At 42.8% G+C, this 27,871-nt stretch overlaps 1 protein-coding gene and 1 non-coding gene across 14 annotated transcripts in view; one reads left to right on the forward strand and one right to left on the reverse strand.

Moving 5' to 3' along the window:
- The window catches only part of NEK11 (NIMA related kinase 11), a 282,360-nt gene that overhangs the window by 10,422 nt on the left and 244,067 nt on the right, over window positions 1-27,871 (reverse strand). The window lies entirely within an intron of this gene.
- Window positions 19,267-19,373, forward strand: LOC112448300 (U6 spliceosomal RNA). The gene has a single exon (XR_003036667.1). It is a non-coding gene; the product is annotated as a U6 spliceosomal RNA (small nuclear RNA).

A 27,871-nucleotide genomic window follows, 5' to 3' on the forward strand; every position in this document is an offset into this window, starting at 1 on the left:
GAGCCTGGTAGGCTGTAGTCCATGGGGTAGCGAAGAGTCGGACACGACTGAGTGACTTCACTTTCATTTTTCACTTTCATGCATTGGAGAAGGAAATGGCAACCCACTCCAGTGTTCTTGCCTGGAGAATCCCAGGGACGGGGGAGCCTGGTCGGCTGCCATCTATGGGGTCGCACAAAGTCGGACACGACTGAAGCGACTTAGCAGCAGCAGCAGCATGCACATATCTTCTCTAGATTACTTACAGTACATAATACAATGTAAATGCCATGTAAATACTTGTAAATACAATGTAAATGCTATGAAAATTGTTGCTGGCTTGCAGCAAATTCAAGTTTTGCTTTTTGGAACTTTCTAGAATTTCTTTTTCAAATATTTTTGATCCCCAGTTGGTTGAAGCCACAGATGCAGAGCCCAAGGATACTAAGGGGCAAGTATAAATATTTTTATAACTTTAACTGAAGAAATGTTTCTTTACTCTTCATTTTAATGAATTTGGTGAAAAGAAAAATCAGTTCTTTTTCCCCAGAATCTTAAATGCATTACTGCTAGACAATAATGATAGTAATGCTAACAATAACTGAAGGCATTAATCACAAATGCTTTCATTTATTTTTTTAAGCTTTTATTGTACAGTGTTGTACAATCTTGTAATCCCTAGAAGACATAGAACTGGGTTAGGTATTATGACAGATAAAAAGAAGTAACTGATCCTGATCTAGTTTACAGACTTGTAATTACAATGCAAGATATATGCACCTTAAATTTTAACTTACATTTTTATATTAAGTCAGAGCTTACACAATGCTTTTACATTTATTCTCTCAAATGACCCTTGTAAACTAAGCAACACATTGAATGTTCATCTCCATTTTACAGATGACAATAAGTATGTTGGCTTTCACAAACTCACACAGCTAGTGGTTAATGGAACTTGAACTCAAACACAGGTCTTGGAACTTCAAGTGCTGGAGAGACTGGCGGCCCTAGGGCCCCACATCCTCCAGCTTGTGTAGGTTTCCCACCTTTGCTAAGAGATAATCAGAACCGAACCCAAGACACTTCACATCTGTAGTCACCTCAACCACTCCCAGAAATTCATACTTTCCTTGCTGACATGTACCAAACCACAGTCAGATCCCATCACTTCACTGTCTCAGACTCCTATAACATTAGGGTCTGGTCCCTTCCCTACTCTCATTTATCAGGCTGTGCATAATCTGCCTCCTGCCTTCCTCCACCAACCTGCTCTGTCTTGTCCACAGTCTGCCTTAGCCATTAGGTTCCAGTCACACCTACCTCCTTTCTGTTCCTTAAAAACAACCCACGCTTATTCCCACCTCTGGGTCTGTGCACAAGCTGTTCCCTCTTCCCTAAAATGCTTCTCCCTTTGATCTTTATATTGCTGCCTCCTTCTTGCCATTCAGATCTCAGCTTAAATATCACCTTCTTGGAGAAACCATCCTTCCCCACCGAGTCTAAGAGATCCATCCAGTTGTTCCACAGGATCACACAACCTGAACTATTTGCACAGCACATATTACTTTTGGTATTTTTCTTCCATCTTTTTGTGTGTATGTTTGCTGTTGGCCTCTCCCTACTTCCCTAATTAGCATACAAATTCCATAAAGGAGGGACTCAGCACCTAGGACAGGACCAGGCATTCAGTAGGTGCTCAGGAAAGACTTGGGGAATGAAGAAATGACCTAGACGGCCACCAGGTGCCATCAAATAGTGTCTCATGAAAGTTCCTGGTTGGGAAAATCAGGGATACCTTGTGGAAGAGGCGGAGGCACCATCTCACTTGAGCTGTAACAGCTGGAGGACGTGTGTGGGAGCAGCGGGAGACCAGTGAGGTGCCTGGCGGGTGTGGAGGATGCGCAAAGACGTGGGCGAGAGCCACATGAACACAACATTAAAGAAACCTTAGAATGTGATTATTAATATTAACCGCTGATGATAAAGAAGCCCCAAATGTCCCCTGAAACCATACTAACAGTTCCTGCACTTTCTCTGTGTGCCAGGCTCCATTCTGAGCATCATCTCAGATCATCCCTTTAAATCTTCATAACAACAGTGTAGATAGACATTATTGTCATTTCCATTTTACAGATGAAGAAACTGAGATACTGAGTGTATATATATACATGGAGAGGGTATCATGTAACCTGCCCACCAGCACCTAACTTTAAAGTGGTGGAGCTGGAATGTGAGTCCCAGCAGTTTCACTCCAGTACTCATTCTTTTCATCACTAGGATATGGACGTCGGATTCAGAGAGATCAGAGTTGGATCCTGGCTCTCCCTTTCACAGGCTGCATGACCTCATGCCAGTTCCTTAACCTCTCTGAGCCTTGGGCTTTTCATATTTAAGTGGTATTTACACACACACAGGTGGCGCGGTGGTGAAGAATCTGCCTGCCAATTTAGGAAACAGGTGATGGCAGGTTTGATCCCTGGGTTGGGAAGATCCCCTGGAGTAGGAAATGGCAACCCACTTCACTATTCTTGCCTGGAAAAATTCCATGGACAGAGGAGCCTGGCGGGCTACAGTCCATGGGGTCACAAAGAGTTGGACATGACTGAATGACTGAGCGTGCACACACACACATACACACACACACACATACACACACACATTTAAGCAGAGTACCTGTCGCCTACCAGGAACCTGATAACCATTGTTTTACTCTCGTGTCCATTATTGTTGCTTCCCCAGTGGTGAATGACACAGTAATCCTACTTCAGTTCAACTGGGAGCTTCAAGTAATTTTGTTGTTCTGCCGCCAGTTGAGACACTCTTTTAAATACTTTTATCTTTTCTAGCTGAATTTGGGGGTGAAGTGAAGTGAAGTTGCTCAGTTGTGTCCGACTCTTTGGGATACCATGGACTGTAGCCTACCAGGTTCCTCTGTCCATGGGATTTTCCAGGCAATAGTACTAGAGTGGATTGCCATTTCCTTCTCCGGGGATCTTCCTGACCCAGGGATCGAACCCGGGTCTTCTGCATTGTAGACAGATGCTTTCCTGTCTGAGCCACCAGGGAAGCTCCCGAATTTGGGGGGTGGGGGGTGACATAAAAAGACTGGTGGCCCAGTGGGATTTAAGAAAAAGTAGTTTTGTAGAGAGAAACTGAGTTTAACAGAAAACATTAAGAGACACAGATTATTCTTTAGACACAGTTTAAGGAAACCTTGAAAAATGATTTTAAAGAACATAAGAAAATCCTGCACATTAAATATGTATGAGGCCCCACAGGAATAAAAGAGTGCCATAAGCTCTCCCTTTAATACCATTGTCTTAATGGTCATTGGTGCTAACAAGTACCAGGAACCTTTATGAAAGGTGGATTTTGTACCACTTCTCTCCATGTCTAGTATTTCCAATGTCCGTCTCTGAATCTGGTGGGCAGAGACAGATGACCACTTCACATGCTTGGGCAACACATGACACCCCTAGATGGGATGTGTGGTTTCAGGCCCTTTATGAATATGGTGGTGCAATAGGTTCTTGTTGGGTACCCGGTTACAGCTAACCATTCCTGGAAGGGCTATTTTATTTGTGATCTAAACATCCTCCAGCAAATGTTGATGCATAAACTCACTGTCTAAAAAGAAAAATCCATCTAGGTATAATTTATGAAACACAACTAAAATATAGAGCATTGAAAGGTTGAGAGTAAGCAAATCTAAAAATAAAAGATATGCCAGGCAAATAAAAACCAAAAGAAATCTGCATTAGTATATATGTTTTATGAGACAAAATAGATTTAAGGGGAAAAAAAGCCTTAATAGAATAAAGAATGCCACTAGATAATGAAAACAGTTTAATCCACCAGGAAGAAATGAAAATTCTAAATCTGCATGCATCTAATAAAGTAGAATAAAAATACATCAAGTGCAGGACTTCCCGGATGCTCCAGTGGTTAAGAATCTGTCTTGCAATGTAGGGGACTCGGTGCGATCCCTGGTTGAGGAATTAAGATCCCGTGTGTCTAAAGAGTCTACATGCTGCAAAATAAGCCAAAGCCAAAAAAAAAAAAATTCATCAAGCAGTACAGGGAGAAATTGTCAAATACATTCTCATAATGTAGGATTTCAGTTATTGATATACGAAAGCATTGGAAAAAATTAGTAACAGAAAATCTGAATACACTTATTAAGCTAGATTTAATAGGTATATATAGGACCCTCTCCCATCTGATGATTATAGCAACCACATTCTCTCCAGACTCTCATGTAACATTTACAAAAAACTGACCATATACTAGACAACAATTCAAGTTACTACACTTTTCAAATACTGATTTTTATACGAGATCTTGTTATCCGACCACAGTACAATTGTTAAAAACTTGTAACAAAAATATGTGGTAAACATTTCTGTGTTTGTAAATTTATTTATTCCAAATAAATTGTGGGTCAATAACAAAATCAGGCCTGCCATAAACAAATGCCAAAAGAAAAGTCACAGGTGCTTTAAGATTTACATGTTGTAAGATTGCACCATAAATCTACTCTGACACTCAGAAAACAGGCTGTAATATTCCTGCAATGATGTGTTCTAGGAATCACAAAACAGAATATTCTATTTCAGGGGTCTTTCCTGCTATTATCTAAGATTTGAAAAGGGAAGGGAGTGTTTCCTGTGTTGTTTAAGGGGGAAAGGGGGGTTAGTTTTATCAAACGGAGGAACTATCCCTTTAGTTAGGTGGATAACTCAAGTAAAAAGAACTTTATTCTCAAATGAAAAAAAGTGTATTTTAATTCTTTTTCATCTGTTTTGTCCCATGCTTCATATCCTTAATCAATTTTATCCTCTTGTTCAAAGCATTTTAAGTGTTTCAGATCAGATCAGTCGCTCAGTCGTGTCCGACTCTTTGCGACCCCATGAATGGCAGCACGCCAGGCCTCCCTGTCCATCACCAATTCCTGGAGTTCACCCAAACTCACATCCATCGAGTCAGCGATGCCATCCAGCCATCTCATACTCTGTCGTCCCCTTCTCCTCCTGCCCCTAATCCCTCCCAGCATCAGAGTCTTTTCCAATGAGACAACTCTTCACATGAGGTGGCCAAAGTACTGGAGTTTCAGCTTTAGCATCATTCCTTCCAAAGAAATCCCAGGGCTGATCTCCTTCAGAATGGACTGGTTGGATCTCCTTTCAGTCCAAGGGACTCTCAAGAGTCTTCTCCAACACCACAGTTCAAAAGCATCAATTCTTCGGCGCTCAGCCTTCTTCACAGTCCAACTCTCACATCCATACATGACCACAGGAAAAACCATAGCCTTGACCTTTGTTGGCAAAGTAATGTCTCTGCTTTTCAATATGCTCTCTAGTTGGTCATAAGGTTTCTTCCAAGGAGTAAGCATCTTTTAATTTCATGGCTGCAGTCACCATCTGCAGTGATTTTGGAGCCCCCAAAAATAAAGTCTGACACTGTTTCCACTGTTTCCCCATCTATTTCCCATGAAGTGATGGGACCAGATGCCATGATCTTCATTTTCTGAATATTGAGCTTTAAGCCAACTTTTTCACTCTCCTCTTTCACTTTCATCAAGAGGCTTTTAGTTCCTCTTCACTTTCTGCCTTAAGGGTGGTGTCATCTGCATATCTGAGGTTATTGATATTTCTCCTGGAAATCTTGATTCCAGTTCGTGTCTCTTCCAGTCCAGCGTTTCTCATGATGTCCTCTGCATATAAGTTAAATAAACAGGGTGACAATATACAGCCTTGATGAAGGGATCCTAAATATCATCTTAGTCCAGATGCTTCACTTGCTTACTCCTTGGAAGGAAAGTTATGACCAACCTAGATAGCGTATTCAAAAGCAGAGACATTACTTTGCCAACAAAGGTTCATCTAGTCAAGGCTATGGTTTTTCCTGTGGTCATGTATGGATGTGAGAGTTGGACTGTGAAGAAGGCTGAGCACCGAAGAATTGATGCTTTTGAACTGTGGTGTTGGAGAAGACTCTTGAGAGTCCCTTGGACTGCAAGGAGATCCAACCAGTCCATTCTGAAGGAGATCAGCCCTGGGATTTCTTTGGAAGGAATGATGCTAAAGCTGAAACTCCAGTACTTTGGCCACCTCATGCAAAGAGTTGTCTCATTGGAAAAGACTCTGATGCTGTGAGGGATTGGGGGCAAGAGGAGAAGGGGATGACAGAGGATGAGATGGCTGGATGGCATCACTGACTCGATGGACATGAATCTGAGTGAACTCCGGGAGTTGGTGATGGACAGGGAGGCCTGGCGTGCTGCGATTCATGGGGTCATAAAGAGTTGGACACGACTGAGCGACTGAACTGAACTGAACTGAAATATCATCTTAGTCCAGATGCTTTGCTTGCAGGCGGGTGCTCTTTGGGTGGATCACCATCCTGTTGAGACAGTGGCAGACTCGGGGAGTTGCACGAAGCCTCCCATGGTTCTAAAGAAGCTCCAGCTGCCTGGAGAACCCCCCAGTATGTATTTGGTTGATTTTCCAGCCGAAAGAGCGTCTTTCGGGGAGCACTATGCTTACTCTCTCTCCTGTCTCCTCCAGCCCTGTTTCTCATCCTCCAAACTTCTTCACTAGCCTCTTCTCATGTTTAATTATTATTTGTAAACAATATATTTATCACATCTATCTACTTTCCCATCAACTACTGGTTGCTCTGTGTGCCCTCTCTTTCTCCCAGGGCTGTAAAGAAAAGGACTATGTCAATGCAGTTCTTTAGTGTTAGTCCCTCAGTCGTGTCCAACTCTTTGCAACCCCATGGACTGTAGACCGCCAGGCTCCACTGTCTATGGGATTCTCCAGGCAAGAATACTGGAGTGGGTTGCCATTCCTTCTCCAGGGGAATCTTCCCAATGCAGGGATAGAACCCTAGTCTCCAGCACTGAAGGCAGATTCTTTACCAACTTACCTGAGCCACCAGAAAATCAGTTCAAGGATGGCACACAAAAATGTGCTCACATTCTAAATATTATTTAAGTTGGAAGCAATCTCAAACTTACAGAAGAGTTACAGGTGTAGTTCAAAGAACCCTTTTTTGGACTCTAGCCTTTTTGCCGACCTGATGTTCCTTTCTCCTGTATTTTGTGTGTATTCTTTACAAATAAAGACTGTGTGTGTATTCCTTACAGATAAAGACACTCTCTTACATAACCACAGGCCAACAATAAAAATCACAAAATTACCACTGATACATTACTGTCATCTAATTCTCCAGTCCACTTAAGTTTCCCCAGTTGTCCAAGTTCACTTCATTCAGTTGCTCAGTCGTGTCTGATTCCCCAGGGACTGCAGCACGCCAGGCTTCCCTGTCCATCACCAACTCCCAGAGCTTGCTCAAACTCATGTCCATCAAGTTGGTGATGCCTCATCCTCTGTCATCTACCTCTCCTCCTGCCTTCAATCTTTCCCAGCAAAAGGGTCTTTTCCAATGAGTCAGTTCTTCACATCAGGTGGCCAAAGTACTGAAGTTTCAGCTTCAGCATCAGTCCTTCTAATGAATATTCAGGACTTATTCCTTTAGGATGGACTGGTTTGATCTCCTTGCAGTGCAAGGGACACTCAAGAGTCTTCTCCAACACCACAGTTCAAAAGTATCAATTCTTCAGTGCTCAGCTTTCTTTATGATCCAAATCTCACATCCATACATGACTACTGGAAAAACCATAGCCTTTACTAGACGGACCTTTGTCAGCAAAGTAATGTCTCTGCTTTTTAATATGCTGTCTAGAAAGCTGATCATAGCTTTTCTTCCAAGGAGTTAGCGTCTTTTAATTTCATGGCTGCAGTCACCATCTGAAGTGATTTTGGAGCCCAGGAAAATAAAGTCTCTCACTGTTTCCATTTTTTCCCCATCTATTTGCCATGAAGTGTTGGGACCAGATGCCAGGATCTTTGCTTTCTGAATGTTGAGTTTTAAGGCAACTTTTTCACTCTCCTCTTTCACTTTCATCAAGAGGCTTTTTAGTTCCTCTTCACTTTCTGCCTTAAGGGTGCTGTCATCTGCATATCTGAGATTATCAATATTTCTCCCAGCAATTTTGATTCCAGCTTGTGCTTCATACAGCCTGGCATTTCACAAGATGTACTCTGCATATAAGTTAAATAAGCAGGGTGATAATATACGGACTCAACGTACTCCTTTCCCAATTTGGAACTAGTCCATTGTTCCTTGTCCGGGACTAACTATTGCCTCTTGACCTGCATATAGATTTCTCAGGAGGCAGGTAAGGTGGTCTGGTATTCCCATCTCTTTATGAATTTTCCAGTTTGTTGTGATCTACATGGTCAAAGGCTTTGGCATAGTCAATAAAGCAGAAGTAGATGTTTTTCTGGAACTCTCTTGCTTTTTCCATGATCCACTGGATGTTGGAAATTTGATCTCTGGTTCCTCTGCCTTTTCTAAACCCAACTTGCACATCTGAAAGTTCTCAGTTCATATACTGTTGAAGCCTGACTTGGAGAATTTTGAGCATTACTTTGCTAGCATGTGAGATGAGTGCAATTGTGTGGTAGTTTGAACATCCTTGGCATTGCCTTTCTTTGGGATTGGAATGAAAACTGACTTTTCCAGTCATGTGGCCACTGCTGAGTTTTCCAAATTTGCTGGCATATTGAGTGCAGCACTTTCACAGCATCATCTTTCGCGATTTGAAATAGCTCAGCTGGAATTCCATCACCTCCACTAACTGTTTGGAGTGATGCTTCCTAAGGTCCATTTGACTTTGCATTCCAAGATGTCTGTCTCTAGATGAGTGATCACACGATCGTGATTCTCTGGTTCATGAAGATCTTTTTTGTGTAGTTGTTCTATGTATTCTTGCCACCTCTTCTTAATATCTTCTGCTTCTGTTAGGTCCATACCGTTTCTGTCCTTTATTGTGCCCATCTTTGCATGAAATGGTCCCTTGGTATCTGTAAATTTCTTGAGGAAATCTCAAGTCTTTCCTATTCTATTGTTTTCTTCTATTTCTTTGCATTGACCTCTGAGGAAGGCTTTCTAATCTCTCCTTGCTATTCTTTGGAACTCTGCATTCAGTTGGGTATATCTTTCCTTTTCTCCTTAGCCTTTAGCTTCTTTTCTTGTCTCAGCTATCTGTAAGGCCTCCTCAGACAACCATTTTGCATTTTTGCATTTCTCTTTCTTGGGGATAGTCTTGATTACTGCCTCCTGTACAATCACGAACCTCTGTCCATAGTTCTTCAGGCACTCTGTCTATCAGATCTTATCCCTTGAATGTGTTTGTCACTTCTACTGTATAATCATAAGGGATTTGATATAGGTCATACCTGAATTGTCTAGTGGTTTTCCCTACTTTCTTCAATTTAAGTCTGAATTTGGCATAAAGAGTAGTTTTGAGTATTTCCTATTTTATTTTCATCCCTATTTCAAGTGGATTGGCTTTATCATCTTTGGATAAAAATGACCTCATATTTATTTGAGTGGAAAGGAAGGAAACTTATTCTTTAAAAAAAAAAATTCTATGTGTTAGTGGCTGTGTCTGTTTCATACATTCACACTGGGGCATCCAGAGAGTGCTGAGAGCCAGCCTGCTCCACCAGGAGGCCTTGGTGAAGGATGGAGGGAGTGAGCAGCGGAGGCTGCTCTGCAGCTATCACTCTTTGCCATGGGAGTGAAATAAGGCAGAGAGCAGCATCCAGGGGATTTTTGCCTCTGTTCTGAACAGTATTTTTAGCTTAACAGCAGAAAATATTTGACACCATCCCCTTCCTAGAAAGACCACGGGCAATTTCTCTTCAGGGAGAAGGAATGAGTTTCCACCGCTTCTGCTGCATCATCAGGTTTCCAAACTCCCGTAGCCCTGTCCTGTCTCTCAGGTCTAACAGGAAAGTCTCCCTCTTGCCTAGCACTGATTTGGTTTGCAAACTATTTCTCTCCCAGTAGAAATCCCCCAATAATGGCTACATTCACATTTCCTGTTTCCAGATTAATTAGCCTCTTAAGGAATGTGAAACTGAAAGCAAAGGACTTTTGTGTCTTTTCTGGTCTGCTCCCTTACCTGGCTTGGGGCCCGCTGGGGATACAAGGCCTTTCTGAGTCATCTTTGACCTAGCGTTGTCCAGCCACAAAACTGTCCCAATGTTACTCATTCAGCACATTTTTAATGAGCACCTCGTGCTTGCCAAGTTCTAAGATGCAGCCATAAGTCCATGACCTCACAGAACTCATACTTTAGTGGGAAAATGACAAATATAAAACAAATAAAGAAATAAGGTAATTTCAGATTTCTGCCTTTTGCTGCAAATGAAATAAAGAGGGAAACAGAAGAGTGAGAGCATGGCTGCCTAGAAGAGGGCTTGAATCCCCCAGCAAGGAGGAGGCAGAAAAGGTGCTTCTAGGGGGGCTGTGACCACCAGGCCCTGTCAGCTGAACCAGCTCCCGCATCTTCCTGACAGACCTTCAGGTGAGGAAGCAAGGCCCACCTCTAACGTTTGTGGAGATGTAGCAAGAAGACCGATGGAGGCCCACACGCGTCAAAATATTTATAAGTTGTGAACCAAGCTCATGAAGTGTTAAATAAAATATGACCTACCTTCTTACCCTGACAAATTAACTTCATAGAGACCTAGAAGGCCAGCTTCAGTATTCTCAGACTTCTGAGGTCTGCACTGGAACACGGCAGAGCTGGGTGAGCCAACCCCAACCCTCATCCCTAGATGAACACCCTGCCCCTGCCCCCCTCCCTCCCTAGCCTAGCTCCAGCTCCTAGTGTGAGGGGTCTCTGCACTCATGCCTGACACCTCAGCCCCTATATCCAAGAGCCACTGATGCCTCTGCAGACGGCCAGCCACCCTGTGACTTAGGGTGGTGCAAACTGGTAGCACAGACCACCCATGGGGAGGAAGGCCTAAGGCAGAGGCCCACAGATTCTAGAAATGAACTTAGGTCATTTGGGCAGAGAATTGCAGGGACCCAGGTGACCAGGGCACAGTCTAGAAGAGGAGACCCAGGCTCTGAGGATGCCAGTCCCCTTGGCCTGATGGGCTACTGGGAGAATGACTAGAGGGGCACCCTCAACAGGCAGGCCCAGTGCTGGCCTTTTTGCCTGAGGCCTAGGGATGAGACTAGGAGGGAGGCTGCCTTTGTCAATGTGATTAAGGAAAGCCTCTCTGGGGGGCAGTGGTAGGAATGGCATTTGAATGGAGACTTGGATGGCCAGGTTCACTGGGGAGCAGGGCATTCCCAACTGAGGGAAGAGGTGGCCAGGCAGGTTAAGCTCTGCGTGGAAGGAAAGTAGACTGGGGTGACGGAGGTCTGACAGAGCAGCAGAATGACAGGCAGTGAGGGCAGACGCTCAGGCAGGGCAGAGAGCTTGGAGGATGAGGAAGGGGTCCTGCCTTTACCTGTATGCAGTGGGACCTTTGAAGGGCCGACAGGATCTGAACCTTGTTATAACCAGATCACTCTGGTCCTGTGTGAAGTGAGTGAATCACAGGGAGCCACTGTCAAGGGCAAATCAAGAGATTTGAGCACCATGCAAAAGGCTTCAGTGCCCTTGATATAAAGATCCTTGTGACTAGTTCTTCCCCAAATTTTAGTGCCAAGAAAACTCTCCTACTAAGCTGGTTCTTATTGACTCAGAGGGTTTCTCCTCTTGTCCAGGCCACCTGGAAGCTCAGAGCTGAGTTTGTTAGGGGAAGCACGCTGATTGAAACTGCCCACCCTGGCCAGGCACCACAGTAACCATTTGTATGAGTTGTTTTACCACAGGAGGTTCTGGTAAGGAACAGGGAACCAATAAGCCTCCACCAACCAGAAGAGCTCGAGAAAGGTCAAAAGGAGACACTTGTCCAACCACCTCCCAGAATCCTTCTCTCTGGCATCCATCTTGGCTGAATAAGGTGTGCACCACCAGGAAGAACTCCGAGTCAGAATGATTGGCTAAAGATAACCCCATGGGATGGGGATGGGATGGGAAACTAATGGGGGTAGGAAACTAATCCCATCACCATAAAACCTGAGACTGCAAGCCATGTGACAGAGCGGTCCTCCTGGGTTCCCGTACCCTACTGCTTTCCATCCGGGTGCCCTTTCCCAATAAAATCTCTTGCTTTGTCAGCACATGTGTCTCCTCGGACAATTCATTTCCAAGTGTTAGACAAGAGCCCAGTTTCGGGCCCTGGAAGGGGTCCCCCTTCCTGCAACAAGTTGATACTTATTTGCAGGGTAAACTGTTCAATTTATCATCTGGCATCCAATCTCATTTTTTTTTTTTTTTGCCATTCCATGCCTCATACAGAACTTCCCTGCCCACCTGGGGATGGAACCCATGCCCCCTGCATTGAAAGCATGGAGTCTTAACTGCTGGACCACCAGGAAAGTCCTCTAATCTCAATTTTATACATCACTTCCCATATATGCTTTTACAAACTTTTCTCAAAACACCAAAAAGTTGTAAAAAGTCTCAAAACACCAAAAAGCAATACTAGTTAGAAATGTAAGAAGTTGGGACGCAAGACACTGGTACCTGACCAGTAGTTCCTTTGGCAATGTGTACACCGGAAGTTGTTTGTGTGTTTTGTTTTTGATTGCTTGGTGTATTGTAATTGAGGGGCAGATAGCAAGGAGCTTTTAAATGTCTGTTAACCTTTGATACTAAAAAATTGTAGCAACTTGTTGACATTCAGTTTCTAATCTTTACAAACAAATGAATGCCATGGCTTTTCACGACCCTCCTAACATTACTACAAGGATGTCATAAAACATTTTAAGATATACAAAATAGTGTAAAATATAATACAATGAACAAGCATATCCAACTCCCTGTTTATGGATTCAAGTATTAGCAAATGCAGCTGAAGCTCTGAATTCTCTCGCTAATTATAATCCCTTCTCAATCACCAGAGGTAACCACTATTCTGAATCTGGTGTTTTATCATACACAAGCATTTTAAAAATGCTTTTATTACATATGTAAGTATGTATCCCTCAGAAATAAGTAGCACTGTTCTGTGTGTTTTTACACTTTCAGTAAGTGGTGTCATACTTGGGTTTTTTCTTGCCTTTTTTTGCTAAAATTGTCAATATTTACCCCCTTTGCTGCTGGAGCATGCTGATTTTCTGCTTGTGCCAGTCCATAACTACTCTGAATTTGTTATCCTGATGAAGTACATTTCCGGTCGTTTCTACCACCCCCACCCCGTCACTACCACTTTCACTAACAAAGCTGCTGGGAACATTTATGAAAACCCTTTTTGGATTGTTTTTACTTCAAACTACAATGTATATGTATATGTGTGTGTGTGTGTGTGTGTGTGTGTGTGGAAAACCAAGCCTTTCAGAGACTGTTCCTACATAATGTAATTATTTTCAGAATGACTTACCATCATTCACATCCTATCTTTCATAATGGATCCAAGATGGATATTTTATAAGAAAATACAATCTAGAGAGGGGTAGAATTACAGAACTTTTAAAAAGTCCTGCAAAGTAACAAGGAGTCATCTAATCAGATGCCTTCATTTTATAGGTGAGGAAAGTGACTCCGGGATGGGGGAGGGGCCTCCCCAGTGGTGAGCACTGAGCTTCAAGAATGGACTCTATACCGGCCTCCGCAAAGATGGACATACATGTGAGATAAACATAAAATAAACAAATCTTCAGTAGACAAGGCGCCATGAGATGTGGACCACTTGGTGAAGTCCTTCCTGGCTGAATTATGACTGTGCTTCTCTTGGTCAATTCAAACCACTTTCTTAATTTTTCAAAAGTCAGTTTCATCCTAGCTTTGCTGGAGTCAAAGGAGAGAGCAGGAGATTAAACAGATTTTCTAATCAAACACAAGAATAATTGGATTTGCAAAGGAAAATGAAAAGAAATCACAAGGGAAAAGAAATTAGAACATAAATATGTTTGGGAGAATTCCTCAGAACAAGAGTGAGTTGTTATAGTGGGAAACTACAGGTTTCCTTGGAGAAGAATGAATTTTAAAGCTGCCTTTCATTTGATTAGATTCTGTAAGAACTCTCTCCTTGACTAAACTTTAGTTAGGCTTCTCTGTGTCCATCTTCTGCTCAAGGAGGCCTCGTCCTCGGCTGCAGTCTCTGTCCCACTGGGCCCAGTTTAGCAAGGATTCCCATGCCCTTCATACCTAAGCAATTCCCCTTAGTAATCTTCTGTCCACTGACTTCCTTCCTGCTCACTGGCTACACATCCCCAGCCGTCCCTGTTGTACTCAAGCAGAGGTCAGTCTCTCTCCCTTATCGCAGTAGTCTTGAGTAAAGTCTTCCTCGCCTGTTTGATTTCTGTCTGGTGCAATTTTTCTGAGACAGATTCACATCTCAGTGCCAGAAAGTCACTGGGTCCAGGGCAAAAACTGCCCATAATGAGAAGGGCTGTGTCTTGGTTAACCTGAGACAGACTCAGTGCCTGCCTGACATAGAAGCACAGTCACCAGTGGTGCCCGTTACATTGTCAAAAGGGTCCTGGTTTGGATAATAAATTATATGGTCATCCACACGTGATGTGAAATTTACTGGCTAAATTGTCATTGAGGACCTTAATGACAAGAGGACCTACTGGACTTCAAAATGGTGCTATAGCAACTACAAAGGACAAAAGAGAGCAGACTCTTTAGATGAGAACATCTCCTTTTAGTCCTGACTCCCCCTCCACCCCTCCCCCACTCCAAGACATACATAGTTACATTTGATTTGTATCATTTTATGTCCCCAATTAAAATGGTTCTCCATGAATAAAACATGATTTTCATCACTTTGTAGCTCAACATGTTCACTCGTCGGCTTTATTGTACCTCTCACTTGATGACTACAGATTGGTTTATCACAGTATATTTACCATCAACAAGACATGCATTCCAGAGAGGGAAGGAGGGAGGAGATGAGCCCAGGAAAGCCAGTGTGCCACAGGCCCGAGGAAAAACAGCTGAGATCAGGGAATCACACCTCATTCTCTGCTGAGTACCAGTAAAGGACTGAAACGACTTTGCAAAACAGTAACTGAAGCTGACACCTGCTGTTGACAGGTGGGAGCAGACCAAGATTGCCCTGTGCTTTCACCTGCTGTGGAAAGGGATAGGCGGGAGGGATTCCCCTACAGCCTCCCGCCAGGAAACACTGGGTTTCTTGTCTTCTGCCCTAACCCCAAAGGGGGAGACCCTCCATTAACGTGAGGTTTGTGAGTAATTTTGAGCAATGGCTTTTATAGTTACTTTCACTTATTTGAAACTATCTGCAAGAGGCCCTTATCTTGCAGAGTGCTCCCAGGTCCGATGGGATGGCTGCAGACTCTGTCAGCAAGATCTCAGGCTCTGGCTTTAAGATACAGATGGGCTGGGGGGCGGAGGGAAAGGATCGAATTAGGATAATCTCCAAATTTCCTGCTACTGGGAAAGTCAAAGATTCTATCCTCAGCTAGGTTTCATAGCCCCTGTTTTATAGGCAGGAAGATTTGAAAGAAGAGAGAGCAAGGCCACTGAGGGGGACTGGTGCCTCTTGACTTCAGCACTCCGTGTGTGACCCGCAGGAGGAGATGGCAAATTTAGAAAGAGGAACCAAGGCTGTCAGAAGGGTACTTTACCCTGGAAGCAGGATCCCGCCTGCAGCATCACCCCTCACTGGAGCTGGTTGGAAACACAGGCTTTCAGGACCCACACAGACCTACCGGATCAGATTTTTCATTTCAGAAGACTCCAAGTGATTCATGTGCGCTTTAGAGTCTGAGAACACAGGCTGGAGCTGTGGATTACATTTTGAATAGGAGGACTCCATAAAGCATTTCAAACTATGATGAAGTTTTGAAGAAAATTCTGATGTTTTTATGGGATCAGGCCAGCTTTCCAAGCTCCGAGGCATCATTTCCCATACCACACCCTCTACAGAATTACGGAACTTAAATTTCTTACAATAATGAGTTTAAATCTGATAAGAGTAATGCTTCCATTGATGGGAGTCTTCATCAATTTCAGGCTGACTCTGTCTTTCTCATCTCTTCTCTCTCTCCTTCTCCCTAAATCTCTGACATGCAGCTTTACATTAGTAATAATCTTGGATTCATAACACACTCTCAGCATCGTGTTTGTGTTAAGAGGAGGACACCAGCCTTGTCTGGGTTGGAGACTAGAAACTATAGTCTGGTAGTTTGCTTGCCCATGTTTGCCTGACTCCTAATTCTGCATCGGCTAGAAGCCCCTCTGCTTAAATAAGCAGGAAACCTCTTTCCCTTCAATTTGGGAAATATTGTATTCCAGTTTTATCTTACTGATGATCTAAGAAGTAACAAGCAAGCATAAACCTATGTTAATAGTTTTCCCACCTTTTCTTTGTATCTGGGACAGATATTGCAGAAATCATTTGGTATGAAATGAAGTTTCGATTAGTTCTAAAATATATTAGACGTGTATAATTGGTAGCCTTGGGAAGAAACAGGAAAAATTAAATTGCAGGCTTTAGTTGAACTATGTGGAACTGCCAGTTTTACAGGTTAAAAAAGTCAAATATTGGCAATTTCATTTATTCAACCTAGTTAGGATGTTTCAATTAAGATTTTTCTTGACATAAGAAATATTAAGAGGTTTGACAGTGCTTTTTGTGGAGGCTGAGTTGTCTCTTAACATTTTTTTTTAATTAATTTATTTATTTTTGGCTGTGCTGAGTTTCTCTGCTGCTTGGGCTTTTCTCTAGTTGCGGCAAGTGGATCCTACCCTCTAGTTGCAACGCTTGGGCTTCTCATTGCGGTGGCTTCTCTTGTTGCAGAGCACGGGTTCTAGAGGGAGTGGACTCAGCAGTTGCAGTTCCTGGGCTCTAGAGCACAGACTCAATAGTTGTGGCACATGGGTTTAGTTGCTCTGAGGCATGTAGGATCTTGGATTAGGGATTGAACTCGTGTCTCCTGCTTTGGCTGGTGGATTCTTTACCACTGAGCCACCACAGAAGCCCTGAGTGGTTTCTTTTATTTGGGGATATTTTTTGGAAGTTGGGGCAAATGCTTTGAAGGCTAGACCACCATCTTTCTATTCTAAGCAGGCAGGGGAACATGGGCTGTGGGAAGGTTAAGTTTGGTTACAGATTTAGGATGAATGTATGTGTCCTTGAAGGAGGCTTATAACCTTCTGAATCTGTGAAATATATAAATGGTGACACAGAAATATAGATAGTTGACACACAAACTAGAGTAAGTTTCTTTTCTGCTTTCTTTCTACAGTCAGGTATACTTAATACTTGAACTCTGATAGGAGTAAGAAAAGAAAAATTCCCCCTTCCGTATGTCAGCATCACTGTTTAGTTGGAATGAGAGGAGTGAAGTCAAAGTGAAGGGTAAGAATCTCTTCCCTTTCTTGGTAATTGTCACAGTCACACCGTAGGCCTGCTGTATTCCATGGCATGGTGGGCATAATTTTATGATAGGCCAAACTGCATCATGTTCTAATTATGTATTCAAATGTGCTGGTCCAAGGGTCACACTTTGACTTGAAGGTAGGGAGTGCATGCTAAGTTCCTTCAACTGTGTGACTCTTTGTGACCCTATGGACCACAGCCTGTCAGGCTCCTCTGTCTCTAGGCAAAACTTGAGTGGGGTGCCATTTTCTTCTCCAGGGGATCTCCCCAGCCCACTGTCTCTTGCATCTCCTACATTGGCAGGCAGGTTCTCTACCACTAGCGCCACCTGGGAAGCCCTGACTCGAAGGTAGAGACCATGTCTTAATTGTGATGACGTGTCCAGTGTCTTCAAGGCAGCTTGGCAGACAGTAGGTGTCAGTAACTGCTATATGGCAAAATTTAAAATTTGTAGAACAAATGATGGCTTTTAGTAACTAATTACATTAACAAAAGTTGAAAATATTACATTAAAAATCTTTGTGGATTATGGAAACTAATTTGTCAATAAATATCAAGGGCCACATCCTATGAGCCAATAATTATGACAAAATATTATACCCTATGAACCAGTAATTACATTTATCTTCAGAAAGGCTTTGAAATTCAAAAACAGCATTAGGTAAAAAAAAAAAAAAATGTTACATACAAGTTGGAAAATTATGTACAAGTTGGAAAAACTGAAAACAAAAATCCAAGAGTAGGAAAATATTTTTTTGGAATATTTAATAACATTGGAAAATGCTTAAGGAAGGAAGGGGAGGAAAATCATGACACACATCCTGCTTTTGTTTTAAACTTAAAAAAAAAACCTTTAAACGTAGCATCACATTACAAAGATGTCCCAAGTATTAAAAATTCTGCCAAAGCAGTGTTTGTAATGGCTATAGAATTCCATTGGATATAAATACAATAAGTTATGAATTGTGTTTTATAAATGTACACAAGCTTCCCTGGTGGCTTAGCAGTGAAGAATCCACCTGCAATGCAGGAGATGGAGGAGATGCAGGTTTGATCCCTGGGTCAAGAAGATTCCCTGGAGGAGGGCATGGCAACCCACTCCAGTATTCTTGCCTGGAGAATCCCATGCACAGAGGAGCCTGGCGGGCTACAGTCCATGGGGTCACAGAGTCAGACATGACTGAAGGGAATTAGCACGTGCACACACACTAAAATCACACACAGATGGGGTGATATGCATATTGTCTGGCACCTTCTTTTTCTCAGCTAACAACATTATCTAGAGAGCTCACCACAGAAGCACATGCAAAACTTCCTCAATTCGTTTTTTGTGCTGGGATAGTATTCCATTGCAGAGACGTGCACTGATTTTTTCAAAACAACTTGTATTGATACTTTCAACTATTTCTAGCCTTTTGCTATTAAATAGTCCTGTGACAGACACTTTTGACATATATTTCTGTGCATTTATGCAATTATATCCATGGGATAAATTCTGATACTGCTGGATCAAAGATTCTTTTTAAGAACTCCAATAGACATTGGCAAATTGCGCTCCAAACTTACACCAATGAATGCTGTCTTGAACACTGCATAAGGTCACTTCTTCATTTAAAATGAAATAATGGATGGGATACATTTGCATGCGTGTATTTGAAGCAGAGTTCATGAGCTCCAGTAATGCACAGCGCCATGAGAACTGGCTCTCCCTCCTTTCTCCCCACATCTTTCCTACTCTGCCTTCCCTCCTTCTTGCCTTTTTTTTCTTCCTTCCTTCCTTCTCCTTCTCTCCTTTCCCTCCATCTTTCTTCCTTTCTTCCCTCCTTCCTGCCCCTCCTTTCTTCCTTCCCACCTTGTTACGGGAGGAGAGACATGTGGGAAATTAGAGTGAAGGTCATGTTCCAGTTAGAGCATTAGAAGAAAACAGGGGACTAGGTTTAGCTGGAGCAAGGTGCTCCCTCTGGCAGGACAGATGCTGAAACTGGACCCATACAGAGGAGGTCAGCGTGGCCCCTGTCTGAGGACGATATACAATTCTGTGAAGTATTCCATATGTCACAGTAGCTGTGATGTGATGATGTGCTCACTAACTTTATTGTGGTGTGCTGGGCTAAGTCACTTCAGTTGTGTCCGACTCTTTGTGACCGAATGGACGGTAGCCTGCCAGGCTCCTGTGTCCATAGGATTCTCCAGGCAAGGACTGCCATTTCCTGCTCCAGGGATTTTCCTGACCCAGGGATCGAACCCGTGTCTCTTACATCTCCTGCACTGGCAGGCAGGTTCTTTACCACTTCACCACCTGGGAAGCCTAATCTTATTGTGGTAATTGTGTCAAATCATGATGTACAAACCATCACACTGTACATGTTAAAAGATGAACTGAGGCATATTAAAAAATTTAAGAGTTTATTGAGCAAAAATAGATTTGAATGGAGTGGTGTTAAATCACAAGTGGTGAGGGCCCTCCACTGATGGGACCTCAGGGAGAGACTCTCTAGAGAAAAGGTGAAAACAAAGTGAGGAAATGATTGATGATTGGCTTCAGCCTCAAGCCTGATGGGTGGTTTGTGCTCAGCTGTCCTTGAGTTTCAATTTCATAACCTTGAGGCATATACAAATTTAGATTTTGGCTTGCTGATGTCTGCCGCAATAACATTAGAGACACACTGAACTCATGACCTACCAGTTTAATTAACCTAGTGTACACCTTAACCTTAACAACATCGTATGTCAAATGTATCTTGAGAAAACAGGAATGAAACTTGGAAGTAGACTGTTATGGGGAATACAGTACATAGAAATAAATCTGCAGTATGGGCATGTGTCTCATTTTCCTGGGCACAGAAAGGATTCAGGGAGGATCCTTGTTAAGATGCAGATTCTGATTCTGCACGTCTAGGGTGAGGCCTGAGGTTCTGCATTTCTAGTGGGCTTGCAGGTGACACTTATGTGACTGGTCTGGGATCACACTTTGAGGAAAAGCACTTAGTTGACAAAGCCTCCTGCCAGAAATCAGTGGGGAGTGGGTAAGCGTTACTGTTGCAGTCAGGAATGCCCCTGCAAGTGTTACAAGGTGACAAAGAGATGGCAGGCTCAGCCGGTCACTGCTACTTCATCCACCAGCTCCAGTCGGGCCCACCGCAGCAAGGGGACCAGACAAATGCTGCATGAAACCTATGCTTACTTCCCCCACTCCTACAGGAACCCTTACCTTTAAATCAGATCATATTCTATTTGCTTCATCTCCAGAAGTCAGTAATAACTTCTGTCACACAGAGTCCTTCAGTATTTCCTTGATTTGAGGAATTAAACCCTGGTGTCACTGACTCTGTCCAGGGTTTAAGACTGCCTTTGGTTCAGTCTGCCCATAGCCTGCAGCTGGAGGGACAGGGGCCCTGCCTGTTCCTTTCCTTATGAGATGAGATGAACACAGTAGAACTACTGCCCGAAGGCCCAGAATTAACATGTGGCCTTACAGCACTGCGACTTCCCCTGGATTGGGCTACTTGCAAGCTTCTCTGCAACCTCCCCATATTCCACCAAGATATTTTCTGAAGTGTTAAATTTGGCAAAGCTAAGGGTGCTAATCTATGTTTAGGAACCAGGATACTGCTATATTTAAGTCTTCCTGTGTGATTGTTTCCTTGCCATCAATCCTTGTAAATCAAGAGGAGTTTAAATGCTAACTTCAAAAATTCACAAGCTGCAGTTGACAGGAACATTTTTCACCTCCCTGATCCAAGCAGACAATGCGTGATGCTGGAGGGCTAGCTGTTACCTCTCTCAGCTTCTGCTCAAGGATAGGGAGCCCAGATGATACCTGAGAACACACACACACACACACACACACACACACACTATACAGACAAGAGCTCTGGTTTGAAGCCTTAGGGAAACTAGCTAAAGCTTGCTCTCCTTTTCAAAACATAATCAAGAGGACAAGACTCGAACAAGCACAGGTCTTAAGAACTTTGTCACCTGAGGAAGCTGTTCAATGTATCTTCTGTGTTTGTTTATACTCAGAAAAGTATTTGCATCTAAGAAATAGGTTCTGTGTGAGTGAATGGTATATTCTTCTAAAGCCTGGTGGATACTCAGGGTCAGCTTTCTGAGTAATAGACACAAATTAAGGATCCATGAGAAAAACTTCTAATATGCTTGTATTCACTTTAAATTTTGCTCTAATTAAGGATCATTAAAATATATGATGGTTAGCAATTAGGTTGTTTTTATGCTTGATTCATGATTTCATTTGCATTAAAAAGTTTTGAATAGAAAATCAGAGAGGCATAATGTTTCTTTCCTTTTTCAAGAAATTAGGATGGATAAACTCTATGTTTATAACAAACGATTATCTACCTGGTGTACAAAAGAAAACAGACAACTCTTTGAGAGTTATCTTTACATATAAACACATCAAAAGCCATACAGATCTTTATGCATTTATATGGATGATTTAAACGAAATATGAAATGGGAGCTTAGATAAAGGCTTGTTTCAGGACCATTGAATATCAAGACTCTTTTCCACCAAGGATGCTGAAGGAACTGCTCAGGTTTCATGGAGGAACAAGAAGTGCATAACCCTGGTCTGTTCCAAGGACACCTTTGTCATGGGCGTGCTGGCAGGCTGCACCAGTTCCAAAACTATTACCTCTGTTTCAAACCCACTCTTCCCTACTTGCATTGGGATGCTGAGCCCATGTCTCTGCTGACCATATTTTCCCTTTGTCAGCAGCTTTCTACTAGGCTAGCTCCACCAGAAGGGGGTGCCAGAGGGAGACAGGTGAGTGGGAGAACTTCCCTCCCATTCCTGTGAATGTCTGGCTGACCCGCTCCCCACCAGCAGCTGGTGAATTCACTTCTGGTTTCTCCGACCTATCCAACTTTCCTGTAAACCCTCAGAGACCCCAGCGCAAGAAGCTGGCATCCTCTTTATCTGCAACCTGGGTACCACATTACGGGGCCCCTCTGTAAGCTCAGAGCCATTAGCATGAGTGACCCAGCAGTCCCCTCCTGAATGTCTAAGTCTCTGTGCCCAGGGCTCCTCCTCCAGGCTTCTGAGTTTTCATATCCCAATCTCTTCCTCCTACTCTTCTGACCTTGGTGCCAACCATTTCCTGCACTTGCTACTCTGAGATATTCCAGTATCCCCTCTGTCTTCTTGGCTCCCTAATACATGGTTAACAACTCAGTATTACACTCCCTCCACTAGAACAACTGGTGTGTGCCTTCTCCCAACAGGCCCTGCTTATGGACAAGCTGGTGGAGAGGCTGGGCAGGGGTCCTTCCCAAGATGTGTTCTCTGAACACAGAAGATGTCCTTAGGTGATCTGTTGTGTGATTTGATATTAAATCAGCTGTAGGTCAAGCTACCTGGCCCTTACCAAGGCATCAGACATGAGCACAAGAAAAAGTTGTTCTGTGATCTTCCACCTCCATCCACTGCTACCCACGTTCTAACAGGAAATGGGAATGAATAGGCTGTGAGGTGGTAATTACAGAATTCTACAACTTCCTCAGTGTACACACACTCACAAGCAGGTTTACACACTCATGACATACACCCACACACCACACCATACACACTTTTTCACCATTTCTTCAGCGAGAAATTAAAGCAATGAGAGGGATTTCCAGAGAGGAATCTGGAGAGCCACAACCAGGACACCAGGCGTGGTTTGCTGTTTTAGTTGCCAAGTCATGTCCAACTCTTTATGGCCCCAAGGACTGTAGCCAGCCAGGCTCCTCTGTTCATGCGGTTAGATGAAGAGAATTCTATGTTGTTAGCAGAATAAATGCCAGCAATGCTGGGGTTGCAGTTGACATTTATTTCCCTATACAGTGGACTGAAAAGTAAATGCACCTTGATTTGAAATACTTTTAAATGAGTGGGAAAATTCCCAGTAATTCATTTACTTTTAGGAAACTCATAATGCTAAAGTACTGCTTGTTCAGATGCCAACCCAGGAGGCAACACTCTAACCGGAACAAACGCTCCTGTTTTTGCAGAAGGCAGTCGTGTGCTGCACGAGTCTTGCTCAGGCAAGTTCCCAAGAACCTTTTGTTCGTGCTGCTTGAATACAGCAAGATTGCACACACGGAAACACTGTGTGAAGGATGTCAGGTGTGTTGCTTTGTCTACAACAGTGAGGACTGGAAATAGCTCCTGAATCTTGTCTATTTCTCCTGCCTCTCATTTTTTGTCTTCCTATTTGAACCATCTTGGAACAGGCACGCGTGAGCACCATAGGGGTCCTGAGACTATTGGCTGAATCACCTTTGCCCCTAGTCGAGGTTGGAAGGGATCAACTAGAGTTTATGGTGCTTGTTACAGATGTAGAAGCTACAGTTATAGGCTGAGTTGGCTGAACATTCATTTGAAAAATATTCAGTGTCTTCTAGAGAGACAGTGGCAGGCTATGAGCAGATTCTTCAGAGGAAGGATCCCTGCAGCCCATACCTGCCCGGATCCCACACTACCCGGAAGTCGCCTGGATCAGTCCTCAGGATCCCTGGATTCTAGGTCTGCTCTGTCCACAGGCTGAGGCTTAGAGGACATTCCTGTCATCTGCAGAGTGAGCTCAAAGCTATACTGCATGTCGTCCAGACTAAATGTCAACAAGTTACAGAGATGCTACATTGTCTTGATGGCATGAAAACCATTTCAGTTTTCACAGTCTGGAGATGGCACATGCCCACACAGTCCATTCTGGTCAGCATCTAGTATTAGACACAGTGGCTGGACACAGGCATCAGTGTGGCAGGCAGTGCTGCTGACGTGGGGTTGGGGAGGAGACCCAGATGCTGGTCACAGACATGACTGCAATTAACCCTTCTCCTGAGTCCCAGGTCCTGGACCTAATTACCTCAGGTAATAACAGGCATTGTTATCCACATTCACAGATGATGAGGTTAAATCTCAAAGAGGCGAAGCTGTGGCTCAAGGTCATAGAGCTGTTTGACGGCAAAAAGTCAGAGTTTATACCCAGGTCTCCTTCTCAGGGCAATCACAAAGCCCCGTCTGACTCCCTCTCTCCCCACTCAATTTTAGGCTTTAGGAGCCTTTTCTCAGGTGATTACAATTTTACAGGCAAAACTCATAACTCCTTGGGTGACAGAGACCTGGTTATAATATTATGACAGGTTAGTATTTTCCTAAGATTAACCAGCCAGTCCTTTAAAATAAAAAGTAAGTTTAAAGCCTCTCTGGTCTTTGTGGGCATCCATTGAATTGGCCAGTGGTTTACAACTGTTGCTGTGTCCTCGTCCTCTCCAGTACATCTGTCCCTGGACCTTACTGATTTATATGCACCAAACGTTTGCAAGAACTGTACTCTTCATGCTGGTCTCCAGTGTTCCTTCTAAGTGACAAACATCTGCCACCTTAGCACCTTCTTTAATACTTCTGTTTTTGCATGCATGCTCCTAAACAGGATTTACTCATCACTATTCAGCCAACAACTTGGAGCGCAACACTGGGCTTCTATGTGCTTGATCAAATTTAGGTCAAACGTCATAAGAAACAAATGAGAGTAGGCAACATTATCTTTCTCATTTTATGAAGCAGGAAAGGGAGGCTCAGAAAACTCAGCAAGTCACTCAAAACTACAGAGCAGGTAAGTCACAGAGTTGATCTTGAAGTTCCAGCCAAATTTCCAGGGCTGACACAGTTCCCAACACATGTAAACACAGAGCTTGAGGAATCCCCAGAACTCCACTGTACACAGCAGAATTTGTGGAAGGAGGAAAATAGTTAACAGGGCTAGTGGTATTTCCTTCCCTCCGACCTTGGTGTAGGAAGAAGCTCTGTGGTCCTCAGGTTGTGGAGTTGGATGCAACGGCTGGGCTGTCAGTATTTACAGACATTCCGTCAGGGGTGCTGACAAGAGCAGCTTAAAGAAATGAAACATCATTTTCAAGCACAGTTTGGAAGATACAAACTGCTTGAGATGCCCCATTATGTTGTTACACAACTCCTGTATTTTCTGTATTCGTCATTTTTTTCCTGCACAGATATAGACTGTACTTCCTTCTACTGATGTGCCGAAGCAGCCAAGAAACATCCTGCTGTAGTTGACACTCTAAAGGTACAAATATGCCAGAGCCTCTGACATTGCTTTTGCTTTGAAGTTTGAAAGAATGTGTGTCATATACAAAGTAAAAGTTAAAAATTAAAAACAATGAGATGCAAGAGATAAAAAACAATACAGTGTGTAGAATGTAATAGCAAGATGTTCATCAGTGAATTTGTCTATGAAATTTCCCCCCTTCTAGTCCTGAGAAGTCATCTTTGAGGCCTCACTGTCTCCTATGAACACCTTGCATCAAGCCTCACATGAAAGCCCTGCTCCTTACTGCAGCCCTACATGCTATCCAGAGAAAAGAGACCTCTGATTGTCTGAAAACTGACCTTAAAGCCCATTTTCCTTAAGTTTAATCACAGTCCACCCAAGGGATTATTATAGATGAGTGAGTGATCTTTCAGAGACTTGGGGACACCAGAAGGAAGAAACTCATTTATTTATGTCCCCATATTTCATTCATTCATCCACTCACTCATCCTTTTGTACTCATTGAATACCTAATCTTTGTGCCAAGGAATCAAAGCATCCTGTTTAAATCATCTATCTTTTTTCCATGGACAAATGCAATAAGGAAGTCTTACAAATGCAATAATCATATCTGCCTTTCAAAACACACCATTTCACCCTCACATTTCTCAACATGAGGGGTGTTTTTTTTATAATGCTGTTTAGGCTGTCTGGCAAAAACCTTCTAAGTTAATTTACTCACCACCTTCCACTTAGGCAGAAAATTGTGTCATACAAACACACGCACAAATTACAGAGCACTTGTCTTATACCCAAATAACCTAGTCTATGAAGAATCTTGGTATGATTTGAGAGGTATTGAAACCTCATTGTCTGGAAGCTGTGTTTAATGAGGACTCTTTCCTGGTCTTCCTTTCTTGTTTGATGGGGTCTCATAATAAGCATCATGGTGTCCATGCTTCTGATTGCAGGAGATCAATGTTAGCCTGTATCTCAACTAGGAAATGACTCTCTTATGAATTTTTAAAGTAATCCAAGTAGCAATTTCAGAGACTAACTTTGTGTTGCTTTGGTTTCCCCAAAAAAATTCAATTAGGAAAGAATGTATATACCAGTGAATTTTAAATGTTTTTCCCAATTCCATGGCAGGTAAAATATTCACAGAGACCAAGGGTCCTAATATTCCAGAAAGCTACAGGCCAAGCAAACAGCAAAAAGCATTCTGGAGGAATTAAGTAGCACCTAGCATTTTACAGAATGCATAGAAGAAGTATGAATTACAAAAACTAGACAATAGTGACTGAACTTAAGTTGAATCTTACCAATCATTAGGAGCTAATATAATTAAGTTTTACAAATTGTTAAAGGGTTCTGATGCAAAGAATAGGTCATCTCAGTTCAGAATAGAGTGGGACATGCCAAAGACCACCAGCAAAATATGTGCCATACAAGGAGGAGAAAAAGCTGGACCAGACTGGACAAGTCATGCTGCAGAAGGGTACCTGCCATGTCCTAGGGAAGGAGGTGGAAATTTGTTGTGCTCACTCTATCTTGTCCTCTGCACCCCTGCATTTAGCCATCAGATATCTTCATTCATACTGTTCACATGCCAAAAAGTAAAGTTGATCACACTCCACAAATACTTGAGAGACCTTTAGACAGTTCTGTGTTAAGAAACACTCCACGCTTTAATATGTTAAGACTTTCTTGGCTATTACAGATACATAATATAATAAGGCTTATATGGAAAAGGCCTGAACACGGGCAAACCAACCCAGCAGAATCCCTTCCTGAAGTCTGAAGAGGCTCCACGTTGCGTTACTGTTGGGTGGCCTGCTTTTCTTAGAACATCTAAACTAGTAATTGTACTTCAACACTTCTTTATTAGTTGACCATAAAAATAGAAAGTCAAACACAGTTAATTAATGCATGGCAGTAGGGAAACACACTCATCAAATCAGCCAAGGGCATCCCTGTCATTTATTCCTCAGAGACTTCAAATCAAAATCTGTCTTCAGTTTTGCTCTTAACTCTTCTTCAAGGGTCACGTATTTTTAATTTAAAAAAAAAAATGTAAGAAGGAAACATTTAATTCTAATTAAATCAACAGATAGTAAATATTCTCTAAGTACTTCTAGTCTTACTTTTAAATAGAGTTAAACCCCCTAGAAGACTATGTGGTCTAGTTCATCATAGACCATCACCAAAAGAAGCCACCTCTATGAACTTCCCATCTGCATTTCCTGCATAAAGATTGTTGAGGATGTGACATCCCTCCATATGCTCTATATGAAACTAAACACAAAAGCTCTGTTTCCCCTGAGGAATAAGTAACAGTCACATTCTTGCTAATGAGAACTAGTAACTATATCATGTCTCTCTGTTTTGACTTGGTTTCCTAGAAGCTCAGGACCACACTTCACACTCTGCCATAGCAACAACAGTCACACTTTGACTACCCCTCACTTCTCTCTGATCTTCATTTTCTATATATATTATTAGG

This window comes from Bos taurus, chromosome 1 (genome assembly GCF_002263795.3).
Source record: "Bos taurus isolate L1 Dominette 01449 registration number 42190680 breed Hereford chromosome 1, ARS-UCD2.0, whole genome shotgun sequence".
In the NCBI taxonomy this organism is placed as follows: Eukaryota; Metazoa; Chordata; class Mammalia; order Artiodactyla; family Bovidae; genus Bos; species Bos taurus.